At 44.0% G+C, this 16,668-nt stretch overlaps 1 protein-coding gene and 1 long non-coding RNA gene across 3 annotated transcripts in view; both read right to left on the bottom strand.

Annotated features, from left to right (window-relative positions):
* The window catches only part of NCK2 (NCK adaptor protein 2), an 84,584-nt gene extending 78,936 nt beyond the window's left edge, over nucleotides 1-5,648 (bottom strand). For both annotated transcript variants that reach the window (XM_066176668.1, XM_066176669.1), the window contains exon 1: nucleotides 5,289-5,648. The gene's annotated coding sequence lies outside the window, so the exon portion shown is untranslated. The remainder of the gene's footprint in view (nucleotides 1-5,288) is intronic.
* Nucleotides 5,649-6,984: 1,336 nt separating this feature from the next.
* Nucleotides 6,985-13,647, bottom strand: LOC136286057 (uncharacterized). Its single transcript, XR_010719717.1, has 3 exons — nucleotides 13,528-13,647; nucleotides 10,417-10,674; nucleotides 6,985-7,806 (listed from the first exon to the last, which is right to left on the bottom strand). It is a non-coding gene; the product is annotated as an uncharacterized lncRNA (long non-coding RNA).
* Nucleotides 13,648-16,668: the final 3,021 nt, after the last annotated feature.

The raw sequence follows: 16,668 nt of genomic DNA, 5'->3' as shown, positions 1-16,668 counted from the left end.
TGTTCTCACTGCATTAAAACCAAGAGGTCAGTGTGATCAATGCTTAAGACTCTTCTTTGGTATCAGTTCTAGGTTTTGCTGAACAGGAGGCTTCGTTTGTTGCTGTTCCTTGAAATGCTTATTAGTCCAGAACGCTCTAAATAATTTAGAGTAATACACCAGTTTAACTCCATATACAGAGTAAGTTTTAACAGGATACAGTGTTCCTCTTGTCTTCCAAACCTATGAAAGCACTGAAAGAATGAAGTGTTTTATTTTACTATATAGTTAACTAATACTTAATTGGTATAAAAAAGCATTATTCCAGCCAACTTAAATTTGACAAGGATGAGTTAGAAAATCCTACTATGTTTCATCTATAGTTTATATGCTTAATGAGTATCATCATTCCTTTCTAAACTTTCTCACCCTTGCAAGGATCTAATCTTATTTTGAAGGAAAGGTTGTAAGACCGTGTTTAATGACTTTTTGAAAATAATAAAAACAACAAAAAAATACAGTTAAATCCCAAGTGAAATTGACAATTTTTTTTTCCAAGAGCTTGCTTCTATTTTCTTAAAAATAAAACACATACTTTTTAAATGATGCACTGCTAGCAGAACCAATAATCCACCCCAGCATGAGCAAAAAGCACCTTCCTTTGTTAACCCTCTTCCTGTATTCCTGCAGGGTCTGATGGCTCCTCTGTATTTGCACAGAGCTGACCCAGTGTAAGCCGTAGGGAAAGACAGGCAAGAGACAGCACTCAGCTAAAAGCAGCTTCTCACACTGTAAGAGGACGTGACCCAGACTCACAGGACGGCATCAGGAAGAGCATACAGAACCTCTAGCTTCTCCATAAACTTCGGTACCTGCTTTCACACTCGTGCCACTTCTCTTTATTAAGGCCCTCATAAATACTCTGATCATTTCTGGAATACAAAAACTTCAAACATCTCAGAAGCCTAAATTCTGCCTTTCTATTAAATAGGTAATAAACTGAAGACCTGCTCATTTATTTTTGGTTATTGATACCCCACTTATCCAAACAGCACAACTGCTGAAACACAACAGGCTACCTAACTATATTTCTTTTTCTGATTAAACATCTTATTTGAAGCAAAGTTTGTATTTAATTTAATTAATTTAAAAAAAATATTTTAAAAAGGAGGTTGCCTAAGACAGTTGCTACCTCATTCTGTAAATATACTACAGCCATGGTTTCTTTCTAATAAAATTTCTGCTATATTCTATCTGTGGTATATCTCACTACCTGTTTTCACGTCTGTTTCTATGGTTGTGTGTACTCTGCATAGAGTAACTGATACGAGTAGAGGAAAACTTGGTAAGGTAAAAACACACCCATATAGCATTTTATTCTGCACCTGTATTTTGTCACAATTGTAAGAGAGATTTTGTCACGATTTTAAGTGTAGAAACACTTTTGAGAATTCAGAGATCTGCCGAGTCCCATGTTCATCACTCTGTCTGTTCCACCAAATAATCAACCGTAGTTACATGTCACCATATTAATACTGGCTAACGAGATCAGAACCAAAACCAGCATAGCAAACCTACAGTGCAAAAAAGCCTTTAAGTCACAAATTTTTTTTCTACAACTGTGAACAAATACAGGCTATACCAGCATACCTGAGCTTCCACTCTAACAAATGCTTTTCATAGCATGAGTATTTCTAAAACTTCACTGACACCAGAGTTTTGTGTATAGCTGCAGTAATTTAAAATGCAATGGGTTGCTATTCTCTAATCAAGATTTATTCCTCCACACCTGAATTTTTAAAATTTGCAGTACTCTATGAAAGCTTAAAAATGTACACTGTCAGGCCACCTCATTGCACACAGTTATTATTTATGCTGGGTTTAAAATATGAACTCCCTTCATTAATGGCAAGAAACAAATTGATTTGTTGTCTCACATATACTTAATTGAATATAAAAATACGTATTTCATGTTATGCACTTTCAACTTACTCATGTCATCAGCATTTATGAAACAATTAAGAATTCTCACGATGGGGAAAAAGGATTACTTCAAGGAAAAAAAAAAAAAAACAACAAAAATTTAGCATTTGGAAGAATTACTTTACCCACTACTGAACAGAACAACAGTTTAATTGGGCAGAACACTATTGACTACATTATTATGAGAAAACTAATGGGCCTAATTAATTTGCAGGAAAAATTTAAATTGGAACTACCTAAAACAGAAATAACTTTTGGATTCCTGGGCCAACACACATAAATCTGCGAAGCAAAACAAACAGAAAAGTTGTTTCTCAAAAAGTGCACCAGGAATTCACGTAGTAAAGACTGGACAATCGTGCACAGGTGAAATGATTAGTGCAGGCCTCACTTCCTCCCCTCGGCACAGCAAAACAAAGCTATTTCCCACATTACAAACACCATCCCAACTCTAAACATCGTTCACTTCAGGAACTAGCGAGAATTCCTGACTTTCACTCCCTGGAAACTATTGTTCTACAACATTTCTGCGGACCCAGTAAATACAAGGCCAAAGCATACTATCTTTAAGTTTATGATTTCATGAGAAGCAGAAAGCTCTCCTTGCAGAGTGCCCCAACTCTCCGCCTCTTCGGCACGCCAATGACCTACTTTGGGGGAGCAGGGTGTCCAGCGACGAGCACCCAGCACCTTCACCCTGGGCTGACCAAACTAACCAAAACACAGCAGCGTCTGGTTTCAGTTTTCAGCTATCTAAAAACTCCCTCAAACACCTCTATCAAATCCACATCAGCAATTCTCCTTCCTCAAAACACAGTGGGAGTGGGGCTTGGGAATACCCACGGCTTAGAAACCATCAGTCCCTCCATACAAACAAAAAATATTTCTCTAGAATGTTTGCTTTACATTCAAAGATGCCTTGGTTTTGATTTCAAACCTGCGGCAAGTAAATTGATACAACACCTGCCTCCACGAGTCTGGAAGCAGCTTTTATGCTCAAGGAGCATGAAAAATGCAGATACTCTGGGTAGTTTTGCTGCTGCTCAAGACCACGACCAGCAAAAAGAGCTATCTGGGTATCACTTTTCCAGTCGCTACTGTTATAGTTTCTACTGAGAAAGCCATGAGCGCTGCAAAGGATTAACATACCAACAGCAACACAAGGGACAAAAAAACTAAGGCTGGAAAAGCAGCAGACACCCCTGACCTTGTGCCTCTTCTTTAGCTAACAGCAGATGGAAGGTGACACGGAAGAGAGCAAATACCGTTCCTTAAGCTTTCAGACAGCTAGCCAGGAAAACAGAAGAGAGGAAAGGGAGGTAAGTTCCCTTTCTGTACAGCAACAAGGCAAAGACTGAAGTTCTGAATTTATCATATGTTCAGTCGCCAGGATGTAATAAAAAGGATCATCCAGACTATCAAGGGCTAACTCTGCTGTTAGTTTTGGGAAAATATAGCAAAAATTTTGTGTATAATTTTTTTTTCCACAAAAGCAGTCGGAAATGTAATGCGGTAGAAGTAAGAACCAAGTGCAACAACTAATGTTGCAATAGACAGAACAACAGCAATAAGAGCTAACATTATAATGAATCTGTATCTGTTTCATGGCCTATATAAAAATATTTGCTAATTACAGACTTGATCTTCATGGTACAGGTGCCTTCTATTGCTACATTTATTCACTGTTCCCAAAAGTGACATCTTCTGACAAAGTCACAAGAGGAAAGTCAGTTACAAAGACAAAACGATCTGCTTAACTTCTTAAACGCACTTGAGTGAGACAGAGGCTTTCAATTTCCAGAGTTGTGAAATCAGTATTTCAGAGAAGCAACAACATTACATCAGAAATCATAATCCTAAAAATGAAAACACAGTACCATTAACATCATCTGTGGTGCTGACTGCTTCAGATTCCTAAAAAGCAATGGCAAAACAAGTACTTTCAAACAGAAATTCTTCATAATCTCCTACCCAGTGAGTCCTTTCAAATTCCTCCATATTAAGTTACCAGTCCAAACTCCCAATGATATAAACCACGCGTGGTTAGGCCATGAAAATTTGTTTTTACAAAGGCCACTACCACATTTCATGAAAGAGAAGTCTAATTCTCCCACGCTGAGCTGCTAGGACAGCAGCAGTATGTTCCTCAGAAACAAAAATCCTTCATGGGAAGAAACACTGTTCAAGCTGAAGAATGCTTTAAATTCTTGCCGACTTTCAGTCACCATTCAACTTTTAAAATAATAAAAGGTTTCTCTTTGTTTGACAAAAAATTGACAGTTCCGAGTGAAATACTACACAGAATTCACGGAATAACCCTGATGCACGCAGAGGGCCACGTTCACTGTTAAAAAACAGTGGAAGACATTAACATATAGGAACTAGAGCCGAGAGCCCTCAACGATCAGCCAGCTGCAGGTCAGAGCTGAATTACAAACCTGAATCCCGATCTGACAACCTGATCTGAGATAGGCCAAAGTGCCTACCCCGCCAGCAAAGGGCAGCTGTTAGCTTGGGCACATTTTTCATTTGAAACAGAGCAAGAAGACTTATAAACTTCAGTAATCTTCTTCCCAAAACACGCAGCGATGCGCTTCACTGAACACTCAGTACATGAGATGTAATTTTACCTTTATGTCCTTTACCTGCACTGGCATCGACCGAGGCCACAGTGCACGGCGCTCCTTGAGAAAACCCCCAGCCGCAGCCCTACTAAAGTCGAAAGTCGGTGACGGAAAGCAAAACGAATTGAGCGGGCCGAGGGCCATGTCCCCGCCGCAGCCCGGTGTGCCCGGCCACCCGCCGGTCCCCGTGCGGGGCGGCGGCGCTCCCGCTCCCGCTCGGGAAACTTTCGGGTTGCGCCGCGCTCCGGCCGGGAGGCGCTGCCCGCCTTCCCCCGGCGCTGCCCCGCAGCCGCCGGATACGCCGCCTCCATTCACCGGAGCCCCGCGAGGGGTGTGGGGGGTGGCGTCCCGGCCCGGCGCTGCCCCCCAGCCGGGCGGCACAAAGCAGCGGCTGTCACACGCGCACACACACAGAAGCAGCAACTCGGGAGGATGAGGAGGAGCCGCCCCCGAGCCCCCCCCGCAACTGGACGTGGCACACAAACACCTCCTCCCGCTCCGGGCCCCCCGTGCCACCCCCGGCAGGTAGCGGCCCCTTCCTGCGCGGGGCGGTCGCGGAGCCTCGGCCGCCCAGGTGACACCCGCCTTTCCCCGGCTCCCGGCGCCCCTTACCCGCGTCGTCCCCCGCGGCCGCCACAAGTTTGCGGCGGGCCCAAGCCCCCGCCCCGGCCCCATCCCAGTCCCGCCCGCGGCCGCGCTCACCTCCGGCCGGCCGGCGGGGAGCGGAGCGGGGCGGGCGGCGGCGGCGGGGAGGCTCCCAGCCCAGGCGGGCTCCGCTTCTTTGTCTCCTCGGCGGCGGCAGCAGCGCCCGCTCGCTCCCCCTCCGCTTCCCTCTGCCCTTCCCCAGGCGGATGCGGGCCGCGTCCTCCGAGAGGGGCCGGCTGGCTCCCCCCTCTTCCCCTTCCTTCTCCTCCTGCGCTCTTCGCCGGACGCGTCCAAGGCCCCGGCCCTCCGCGGCGGCAACGGCGGCGGCAGCTCCGCTCTCTGCCTTCCCTCTGCCTGCTGCGCCCGGCGGCGGCGGCGGCGGCGGCCCCTCCTCCGCGAACCGCCCCCCCCCGGCACAGGCACAGCCCCCGCCCCCGCCCTGCCCTTCCTGCCGCTGCCGCTGCCGGGATCGCGCGGGAGGAGCTCCCCGGGCTCCCCCTTGCCCGCCGGGAGGGCCGCTGCTCCCCCGCCCCAGCTCAGGAAGGACGGGCAGGGACAGCCTGGGCGACTCCCTCCCCTCTGCGGGGGGACCTCTCCGGGACCGCGGGGCGGGGCAAAGGGGGCCCGGCCCGGCTGGTGCGCCCTGACACCTCCTCCCCCTTCCAGACCCGGCGCTCCCGGACAAGCTGCCCCGCTGGGAGCGGAAGCGGTTGGGAACAGCAGTGGCGAACGTTGAACGACCCGGGGATGGGGGGACGTGCGCGCTTCGGTGCCGGGCCGGGGAAAGCGCCCCGGAGGGGGGAGGGGCGCGCCGCGGTTCGCCCCGAGGCTGCCACGGACCGGGGGCTTCACGGGCCCGGGGCTCGGGGCCGCTGCCGCCGGGGAATTTCCAGCCGTGGTATTGGGGCGCTTCCGCCGACGCCCATTAGCCGCGGGGTGGCTGCGGCCCCAGCTCTTCCCGGCCCTTCTCTTCCCTGCCGGTTCCGGGGCGAAGTTTCAGCCTCGGCGCCCCGTGTATCAGCCGGGTCGGGCGGTGTTGTGACCTCGGCTGAGGCTGATGGGCGCGGCAGCCAGCCCTGGCCACAGAATCAGAGAATATCCTGTGTTGGAAGGGACCCACAAGGTTCATCGAGTCCAACTCTTTGCCAGCTGTGGACACTCCACCACCATGTGCTGAAAGCGTTGTCCAAGTGCTTCTTGAACTCTGTCAGGTTTGGTGACTACTTCCCTGGGGTGCCTGTTCCAGTGCCCAACCACCCTCTGGGTGAAGAATCTTCTAATGCCCAACCTAAATCTCCCCTGACACACTTCAAGCCGGGCCCTGGGGTAAGCCAGTTCTGAAGCAGAGCCCCGTGGCTGAGTGTATGTCCAGTCCGTGCCGGCCGCTGTGCCCCTCCACTCACGGGAAAGACCTCCATGCGTGGTGGCAGAGGACAGAAGCCCCCCGTGGTGGCCCCGGTCTCTAGTGGGAATAGCCAACTTGCCAGCCCTGGTGCTTTCCCCTTGGCACACTCCCCCCGGTAATGTCCCTGATCTGTGGGGAACGATCATGCCTCGGGGTGGGAAGGGGGGGAAGCCACTCTAAAATATTGTAAACCCTTTACGACATGGCAGCTTTGAGGGAGAGGAGGCTGGAGTGTTAGCCCTACTGGTTCTCCTCAGGAGACATTTCCTGGCTTGGGTAGCAAGGCTTAGGCAACACCACTCTTTCTGAATCCAAATTAAAGTCAGCAGCCCTGCTGTCTTGTTTTCTGTGACCAAACTTAATCTAGCAGTGAGATCTTGCGACAAAGATTTTAGAACCTTGAAATAGGGTGACTTAAAAATGTATGCCCAGCAGTCTTTCCATGCTCCTGCTTAAAATGATTTAGAAATCCTCAAATAACTCCCTCTTCCCGTTGTTAACTTTTACAAATTCTCACAACATTTAATTGATGGTTTGGGAAGCCCCAAGTGCCTTTCACGTGCCTGTGAGATAAACCTGAAAGGAAAATGCGGCCACTTCTTTCTTCCAAGAAAGACTGTGCATGCACCTCAGGGAGGAACAGAAATCCCCTTTCCTGGCTTTTCGTGCATGCATTTGACTTCAGTTCAGAGTGGTGTTAATCTTCCTTTTGAAACAATAATCTGACCATGCTTTTTTAGAGCTGGAAAATATTTGGGGTCCCTGCTGGCTCCGCCTCACAGCATGGTCAGGCCTCACTCCAGCCTGCAGAGGCTTAGGCTGAATTTAAATTGGATCGGTCATCCAAGGACTTTCAGATAAAAGTCTCTGTTGTTTCTGGAACAAAATGAACTGTGGAAGTGATAAAAGAGAGGTGAATTATCCCTTCTCTCCTTTGCATTTATAGTACACAGTTAGGTTTCGGTCTCAGTTTTGTCCCTTCTTACCACACCCTTGCTAATGCCATCCTACAATAAATCCTCCGCTTTGTTCTTTTCCCTATCGTGCTGTTGAATTGAGGATGTCCAAGGAAAGGTGGCATGAAACCTTCAAAATTTCCAGGTTGAGTTAGACTCCAGAAGGAACCATAAGCTGCTGAATAAGCAGTAGCTCTCAAAGCTTTCCAGGTATCTGAAAAAAAAAATGATAAAACACACCTAACTTTAGTAGATTAATGCTAATAGGATTTACAGAATAAGAATGTTTTAGGGAGGGATTTGGATGAATGCATTGTCTTGAGGCAAAGGACTAATTTAAGGACTCTGAAGCATACTGTTGTTAAATATACTTAATTACATTAAGAAGCGATCCATTAAAGCTTTTTTTTTTTTCCAAAGTGTGGCTTATGATGAATAGAAGACACTGTAGAAAGTGTTTGCAAGGGTTTGTGTGTTGAAGGATGTTTTAACTGCCTATTTGCTGAATGGATCCTTAGGTTTTCCCACAAAAACAAACAAGATGTTGCCCTGAGTAGTATTTCAAAATATTGAGCCTACTGAAACATTAATGTATGCCTTTTAAAATGTCATAATTAGCTGTTATCTCTGAAATAACTGTTATTAAGAAGAGCTGGCTGCTTGTGATTTGAGTGAGAATTACGTTCTAAATATGAGAAGATGATAAATTTGGGGGAATATGCACAGAAGTGAAAGCAGTACATGATGTGGCAGGCACACTGTTTTGTATAAAGAAAGTAAATATGTAAAGCATGCACTTTTGCATATGCATAAGAGTGGTGTTGTCCTTAGAAAATATATACACCGGAGGGAAGAGCATAAATATTTTTCCCAGCCTAAGGCCATAACTATATACTAAAAAGTAAAAAAATGGGTAAGTAATAGAAATATGTATCTATGTCTTTGGCAAAGAAACAGCATGCCTCATGCTGCTGCTTCAAACAGGGTTACATGCAAACCCCAGACCCAGAGGTTGTGTGATAGATCTACTTTCAATTACATAATGTCAGTCAATTCATCTTGATGTTCGTGTCTTGCACAAGATGCTAAAAAAACAATAGCATGTCTTTTGGCTTATAGTTCTTTATTTTTTCTTTGCCTTTCTTTTTTCATGACTATCCATTTTCTGTCCCCTATGTGCTGCTGCTTGTGCTTTACCACTGGCCTGGCAGAGCGGTGGCTTCCATAGGATGGGCATGTGAACAGAGGGATCCCAGCCATGCAGATCCAAACCACACTATGGTATTTACACGCATTGTGGCAGGAGACAACCACCTCCCAGATGTGGCTCCTTCTGCCTTCTGTGCAAATACCTGATCTTTTCTCCAGATACATCAGGTTTTCTCACCAGCTGCTCTGTCTAGAATATGAGCTAATACTCATAGGGAGATATTTTAGCAGGGATGTGAGACAGAGGGACTGGTAAATTGAAGATCTGGAAAACAACATTGTCCACTTCAGAGGTGGACAGCAAAGGTGTTTGATCACTCTGTTAGTCCATTGGGGAGAAAATACACCGAATCCAAGTTAATATAGGTTGGACTCCAAGATCTGAGAAATCTTTCCAAAACCTAATTTATTCTATGATTCTGTGAATAATTTCTTTCAAAAGCTGCTACTCCTGATTTTCAAAACTGCCTTTTAAAGGTATCAATAGTCTAATAAACTCCATTTATACATGTGGGGTTGTTAATATTGTGTCACTAACAAATGGAAACATAAAAAACCCCTGGGCACCCCTGGTGATTTTTAATTCTCCCTAACCTGGAAAAGAATGCTCATTTTAATAACATAAACAACAGAATAACAGAAGATAATGGAAAACTTCTGTCACTGTCTTTTTTCTCAAGAGAAAAATCTTGAAGGGTTTACATCACTACACATTTAGTTTCTGCTTAAAACATATGGTCCTTTCCCATGTAGATGAAGGGGAATTACATGACCACTGCCAGGGGAGAAAAGATCCCAAATACTCACTTAGTTACTGCTGAGTCACTTAAGTATATTTGCGCTATGATTCTAATTCAGCCTGACGGTAAGGCAGCTGCTTTTCTCACTTACTGCATGGCTGCTGCATCCTCAATGACATTTATGAAAAACGTTGAAGGGAAGAACGTGTCCTTAGAGCTCACAATACATCCAAATTCTTCTATTCAATGGACCAAAGCTCCCCAAAGGTGCTGTAAAACTGCAAGCTAAATCTATCAGCAGATCACATTTAACTATGACAAATTCTGTCGTTATCTTTTGTAGACAGTTGCTGAGATTCAAAGTATTTATGTAAGGAAAACAAACCGGTGTTTTGGGCTTTGGAAATGTCAGGGCCCTTGATTCTCCTGTTTATTTAAAAGTGGAAGTGTGCTGAGGGACATCTTTTGAACTCTATTCAAAGGTTAAAACTGAGCTTTCATACAGTTTTGAAATCCAAAATGCTTCTGTTAAATGTTTTGACTCTGCTGTGTAATCTCCGTTTTGCACTTAAATACCAAGTTCTGCCCATAATTGACTGTTCCGCACAATGCAGAGACACGGGCACTGCATCTTCCAGCCATGAGGGGCAGCCATTTTAAGGGAGGAACACAACCTCCTGATAGGTGCCACAGCTGTGCAACAGTTTAGAGCCATTGGTGCAGATATAGCATTCCACTGCTGTGGAAGGTTATGTCAGCAAAATAGGATTGCCCACACTGGACTTTGCTCAGGACTGCAGGCTGATACTCCCCTCTCATACAGAAAAAATGTGTAGGGAGAGGCAACAGAAAAGAAACAGAGGAGATTGTCTTACCTGGAGATTCAATAGGCTGCATGACCAATTTCTGAGTTGTATAAGGCCAGGGACCGGTGCTTTCTTTGCTTGGGAGGAACATTTTCCAAGTATACGTAGTTGTTTACTGATGCAGGGAAGCTCATCCCATGGGCCCTCAAACTCCATGGGCCAAGTTCCTTGGCAACTTCCTTGAGGTCCCACAGCCACAGCCTTGCAGCATTTGTGTGCCTGGACAGGATTCTCTGGCCCATCCCAGCTTTGTACAGCAGCCATGATCTGAAAAAGTGGCATAGTGATGTGCTGCAGATCCATAGATACATTACTGGACCATGTCACCCCAAGAGCCTGGGCAAATGGAGCAGAGGGATGGTAGCCCTGAGTTGGGCCAAGTGGTTGAAAAAGCAGCTGCAGGTTGTGAGTGAAGGCAGCAATCTTAAGACATCATGCTGACTTCTGTTTAAGTTCTTACTTGGCTCTCTACTGTGTGTCTACAGCCTTAATTATCAACTTAATATCAAAGAGCTGACTTCACCCTTTAGAGGTCTGACCGGTGTCAGTTTCACAAACTGGCAATGCTGTAGTTAACTGCAGAGAAGGAAACAAATGCTCCTCATTAGCCTTCCCAATTATTTTCTAATAACTGGTGACTAATCATAGGCCCTGCCTTTGAAAACTGTTTTGCCAAGAATTTTAATTGTCATACAAAATATATTGTATCTCTCAGAGCACTGACCCCAGGAAGCGTAAGATTGTGCGAAAAGTGCAGCCTTCAAAACAATGTTTTCATCCTTCATGACTGCCAGGGAAAGTCTGGAAGCATGCTCTCTGTGAACTTAGAAAACTGTAGATAAAAGAATAATCAATGTGTTTTAAGTCAGGATTTTACATTAGTTCCAAGACTGGTGTCATGATTGCATTTCTGAGTGTTTGAGGTTGACGATTCTGAATTAGGTCAGACATTGTAAGTCATTTTCTGCTATTATATGCTGGCATGAATTTTACCTTCATGCAACATTTCCTGTTTGAATGGGTAATGCAGACTCTTACTGATCAGTGCACAAGGTTTTAGTCTACAGTCTAGACAGTTGTACAATCCATGCAGACCAAACATCATCTGCAATGGTCATAGTCTAATCTTTTTTTTTCTGGTTCAGAAAATACAGAAGTGTAATCTGTGTTTTACTTTTCCATCCTGAATTAAAAGACAAGACCATAAGTAGTATGATCACTAGATGATTTTCCCTGTATCTACATGATCTACAATAGTGAGAGGCAAAGAACAATGGACACACAACAACAAACCAAGACTTCACCTGCCTCTGATGAAAAATTTAAATTTGAGATATTTTGTGTGGCCAGTTTTTAAAGTTCTTTCTTAATGTTACAGAGCTTATGATCTCTGCACTTAACAAATGAAGTAGTCCTCATTTTCTAATAGGAAATAGGTTAAAAATACCTAAGCAGTTGTGACTTTAAAATCAGAATTTGCGTATACAAGATGATGGACCACTGTTTCCAGTAGAACTGGTACATAATTATTGTAAAGTTTGGTGTACTCTGGTATTTTGCTGTCACTCAGCAGATAACCTCAGTCATCACTGTGGAATTAATTGAATAGTACATCAGTACAATCAATTGCTGCTCAATCTAATTAAAATCTGAATTAGCTGGGAGAAAAATAGTGTGAAGTACTAATATGGTTGAAAGTGAAATTTTCCTGACTCCATCAGTCATCATTGAAATTGCTGAATGATTATACATAACAGAAAAACTGAATAACAGACAACATTATAAAAATCAGTGGTCTAATACAAATATTACATTTAAAAATCTGGAAATATTGAATGCTTAAATCAGAGATGGAGAAAAATTTTAACTATACAAAATTGTAACTGTGGTTTGTTAACTGAAATAAATTAAAATTTATTTTGAATATTGATTTTATCACAATTATTTTAAGGGAAAAGCTTTTTAGTTATGAAAAAGGAGCTTTGAAAAAATAATCAGGTTTAAAAATACATTTAGTGGTGTCTTGGTTTTGGATGGGGCTTTTTAAAGCAATCCTGTTCTAAGCTGCTACTGCAAAGACAGCAACATAGGAATAACAACTGGCTGAGCATATGTAAACTCAGATCTGTACCACTACCATTCTTTTACCTGATCTCTATTACACACAAGAATTGTCTAGAGACAGGAAAAATAATTCTGAAGTCGGTGTTCCTAGTCTTTGTTTTCCAACTGTCACTGTCACCCAAGTGCTGTATAGCTTTGGCTTAGTCAGGAAAGCTTTGATAGTATTCCTGGGTTTTATACCATTATAGTAATAGTTCACTGGAATGATGGAGGGATATTTTGCAGATGTAAAGCATGAAGGGCATCCTATACAAGTGGTTTATTTTAGCATTACGGCTTGCAGCAACAAAGTCAATCCTGATTTAGCTGACAAATTCAGTACCCAGCTGAAATTTATCAGGTGATATTTTTTCTTCAACAGATTTTGGGAGTATTGGTTGTGTTTGTAGTTTTGATACTCATTAGGCAAACACCTTTGTCATGCTAACCTAAGTCACTACGTGTTTGTCTGTAGTCTGTGAACATACATGGACATATGCATCAGAGCACTCTGGATAAACACCTGAGTCAGTGCCATCTGCCAAATACAGGACCAATTTCTACTCAGCAAGAAATAGTCTATTTCAGACCAAAGGTCGGCATGCTTCCTCAAATCCCAATTTAAAATATTGCAGCTCTTTCAATGCCAATCCTCTCCTGAGTGGAGGTTGCTTGCCTTATCTGTGAATGCATACCAGGCAGGAGGCACAGCACTGTTCAGCTGCCATACAAAAAAGTAGCAGTCCAATCAATGAGTTATTTGACCCAGTACTAACAATCATGTCTGTTCTAGGTTTGAAATCACCTACACTTTGACTTTCTGTAGAACTCAATGCTGCCGTAACACGCTCTCATGGGATTTAATACTCGATTGGTGAGGTCCCTAGCTGACAGGACAAACTTAATCACAGCTCATTTACTTTGTATTGACACTGGTAGGTCATGATAGACCTTTTGCAGATCACTCAGGAAAAGACCATTTCCTCTGCCCTCACCCCAAAGAACAGTTTAATTTACCTTAGGAGTTTCCCAGCAGACCACAGGGAACCCTGCAGAGGGTCAGAGCTTGAGGTCAGTTGCCTTTGCAGCCCCCCTTAAGGGCCCCTGCCAGCAGAGCTGTAGCTGGCATGCCTCCCCTTGCCAGCTGCTTCAGAGCTCCTGTGAAAGTGTTGGGAGGGAGAAAAGCTCCTCACCGTGGGAGGGTGGGCGGGAAAAATGATAACGGGGAGTGGTTGCATTCTCCTCATTCTTGTCCCAAACCTCCTAGTCATTGGGCCCTCTCCACCGAAATACCCCCAGGAAGGGAATTCCTGGGAAATATCCAATCCAGAGGGAATGAAATGTACCTTTATGTTGACATGCTGTTGTTGACGTTGATCTGAAGGTGTTACGAATGCTGTTTTGTGCTGGTCCCCACTCTACTGTTTGTCTGTTCAACACATCGCCTCACAGTGTCGTGTACTTTAATTGTATCTTCCCCTAACAGGTGCCTAACACTGCACTGCCTTGTGCTTTGGTGTCAGTAACTTTGAAATTGTTTACGGAAAAGCTTGTGGCTCCCACTGATTTCATCTGCTCTTGCAATTTCACTATGAGTCATCCAATATGGTGTGTACTTTGTTTTGCTTACAGAGAAAACTGCCTGAATTGCATCTTTAGTTAAATTGTCTCAGGTCCCTTCAAGCAAAAAAGCACTAGCAAATAAAAAGTTTCTTACTCTCAGAGCTGTGGAGACGCACTTGAAAATATTTTTACTTCTAAACTCTTTTTTACTAGGAGATAAATAAAAGCAAGCCCACCATTGCATTTTTAATAGTGCTTATTTTGGGTCACAAGTTATGTGTACCAGAAGCTGGTAGTTCTGGGCATTTTGTATCTCTGAAACTTTCACACATCTCCATGGGGATGCCCAAAAATCGCATTACCCACCCTTGGGAAAGTAGCAATGTTTTAACCCCTCACAGGTGTTATAATCTTGGTGAACATTCATAAAGCGCTTTGAGAACCACAAAGGTAAAGCATTGAAAGCATAGGCTGCTTTGCCAGGGAATTGCCTTAAGAGGATGAGGATTCAAGAGACTTGCTGGAGTCTAGAGCTTGATACTCAGGGAAGTGCTTGATTCCCTGAGATGTGAGGATGGGGAGGGAGTGGTGTGATGAGAGAGCCTACAATACCTGAGGCACTATGAGATGAAGAAGAAGGGACTCAATGTCTGAGGCACATGGTGGGATTCTTGTGGTGTCCTGCAGAGGGCCAAGAGTCGGACTCGGTGATCTGATGGGTCCCTTCCAACTTATTCTGTAATTTTATGATTCTGTGATTCTATGAATAGTAGTCCTGTGTTTTTTTAAGTGCTTCTAAACAGCATAGATCTGCTTTACACTGCATTCAGTGTTTTTCTTAATGAGGCTTGCACTACACTACTTTGCCTGTCAATCTTTGTAATGGGGATGCCATGGTCACTACAGCAGTGCAGCATCTACCCATTTATATTTCAGCCTTAGATGGGACTTGATCTTTTAAGGGCAGTTGGGAAGAAGTAGCACTCCACAGTGGGGCCTGGAAGGACTGCTGAGGTACTCTGCTGAGATAGATACAACTGCCCAGTCCCCTTCTAGCCCAGAGCTTCACTTGCTGCCTCTAGAAATCAATCTCACACTCTTCTTCCAAAGCTGACCCTATTGAGAGCACCAATTGCTGTGAAAATCCTTAAGTGACGCTTGCAAGAGAGTGTTTTTACTATGATTTGTTGAAGCCAGGAGGTCACTGAGTGTGCACAGCCCTCTGAGCAGGGATGCTGTTAACAAGCAACATCAGTGTTGATTTTAAGAATAACACATTCAGGTGCAATGGCCAGGCTAAGGGAATGTAATGTTATTTTTCCCACAATTTGACTAAAAGTGTCATAATTATGTCCATTACTTTATTAGAGTTCTTACCTTTGCAGTTGTAAACAAGAAAGGCTTGCCAATTTTCCACTCAATGGAAACATCCTGTATGCTTTGATAGCAATACACCAGAGGCATCATATAATGGAAATGTTGTCATGGAGTGCCAGCTCAAAAACAGAGGAAAATGGCTGAAGAACTAACTCTCAAAGACATTTTTCTTTCCTCCATTTCCTTTTTTTGTTTTCATTTCTCCTTTAAATTTCTTCTTTCTCACTTTTTCTTTCATTTTAATAATACGCATATAAAAATGGATTTTAATCTCAAAGAGGCCTGTATGTCTTTTTTGCTATAAAGTAAAATTAAGACATATAGCAAATCTGCTTTTCAGTTGTCATTTCTCAGGTACCTTCTGCATATGTCTTCAATCAGTGTAACATTCTACATAAGCAGAATAAAGCAGCTTGAGGAACATCTCTACCAGTTATTTTCTCTCAGTTAAATGAATGCTGTACTGGTTTTATGTATCTCTAGGTCAAATTGTGGTCTACTTATGGGTCCTCATCTGGCAGTTCCTTGCCTTCTAAAGGGCAGGGTGGGCAGAGGGGTCTTGGTAAGCTTGATCTCTGCTGCCGGCATACATCAGCTGAGCTAGTGCCAAGGATGAAGCAACCTGTCGCATTTAGAACTGTGTTTTGGTCACAATTCTTTGCCTACAGCACTGCAGGAGTGTGTGGGTTTTACCAGTGTCACCTAAGAACTCCTTAAATCAGATTAATTATTTGCTGACCAACAAGAATTGATTATCTGAGACAAAGGTTAACATTACCCTAGATATTTGTGGTGTCTCTAAGGCTCATTCCTAGATTAAATCATAAAAGTTTGTTCTCCAAGAGGAAATGTATTCAAAGCTATGAGAGCATGTATCTAATACAAACATGTCCCCAGGAGCCACAATTTGAGCTGTATGTGACTGTTTGTACAGGTGCCTATTCTTATATTACTTAATCTGTTTCTAATTAATTTTACTGGTCTTCTTTCTCAGATCTTTACTAATATTTTCATCATCAGAAATGGTCACTGTGAGCAAGCAGGGCCCAAACCCAGAACTCAGCAGTGTGTTCCTTGTAGAGCACATGTGGAGCCTGTGGATGCAGGTGCCAAAATGCTCAGCTAAGGACAAAGAAGGGAGGCAACATGTGCCTCTCCTCCTTTCCCAGTCCTGCATCCTGCTTATACCAGCTCTGGCCCTGACTGGACCCTCCCTTT

This window comes from Chamaea fasciata, unplaced genomic scaffold, assembly GCF_029207755.1.
Source record: "Chamaea fasciata isolate MVZ Bird 193981 ecotype frontalis unplaced genomic scaffold, bChaFas1.0.hap1 SCAF_2, whole genome shotgun sequence".
Lineage (NCBI taxonomy): Eukaryota > Metazoa > Chordata > Aves > Passeriformes > Sylviidae > Chamaea > Chamaea fasciata.
The sequence above is the reverse complement of the archived record's forward strand: the minus strand, read 5'-3'. Positions and strand labels throughout refer to the sequence as shown.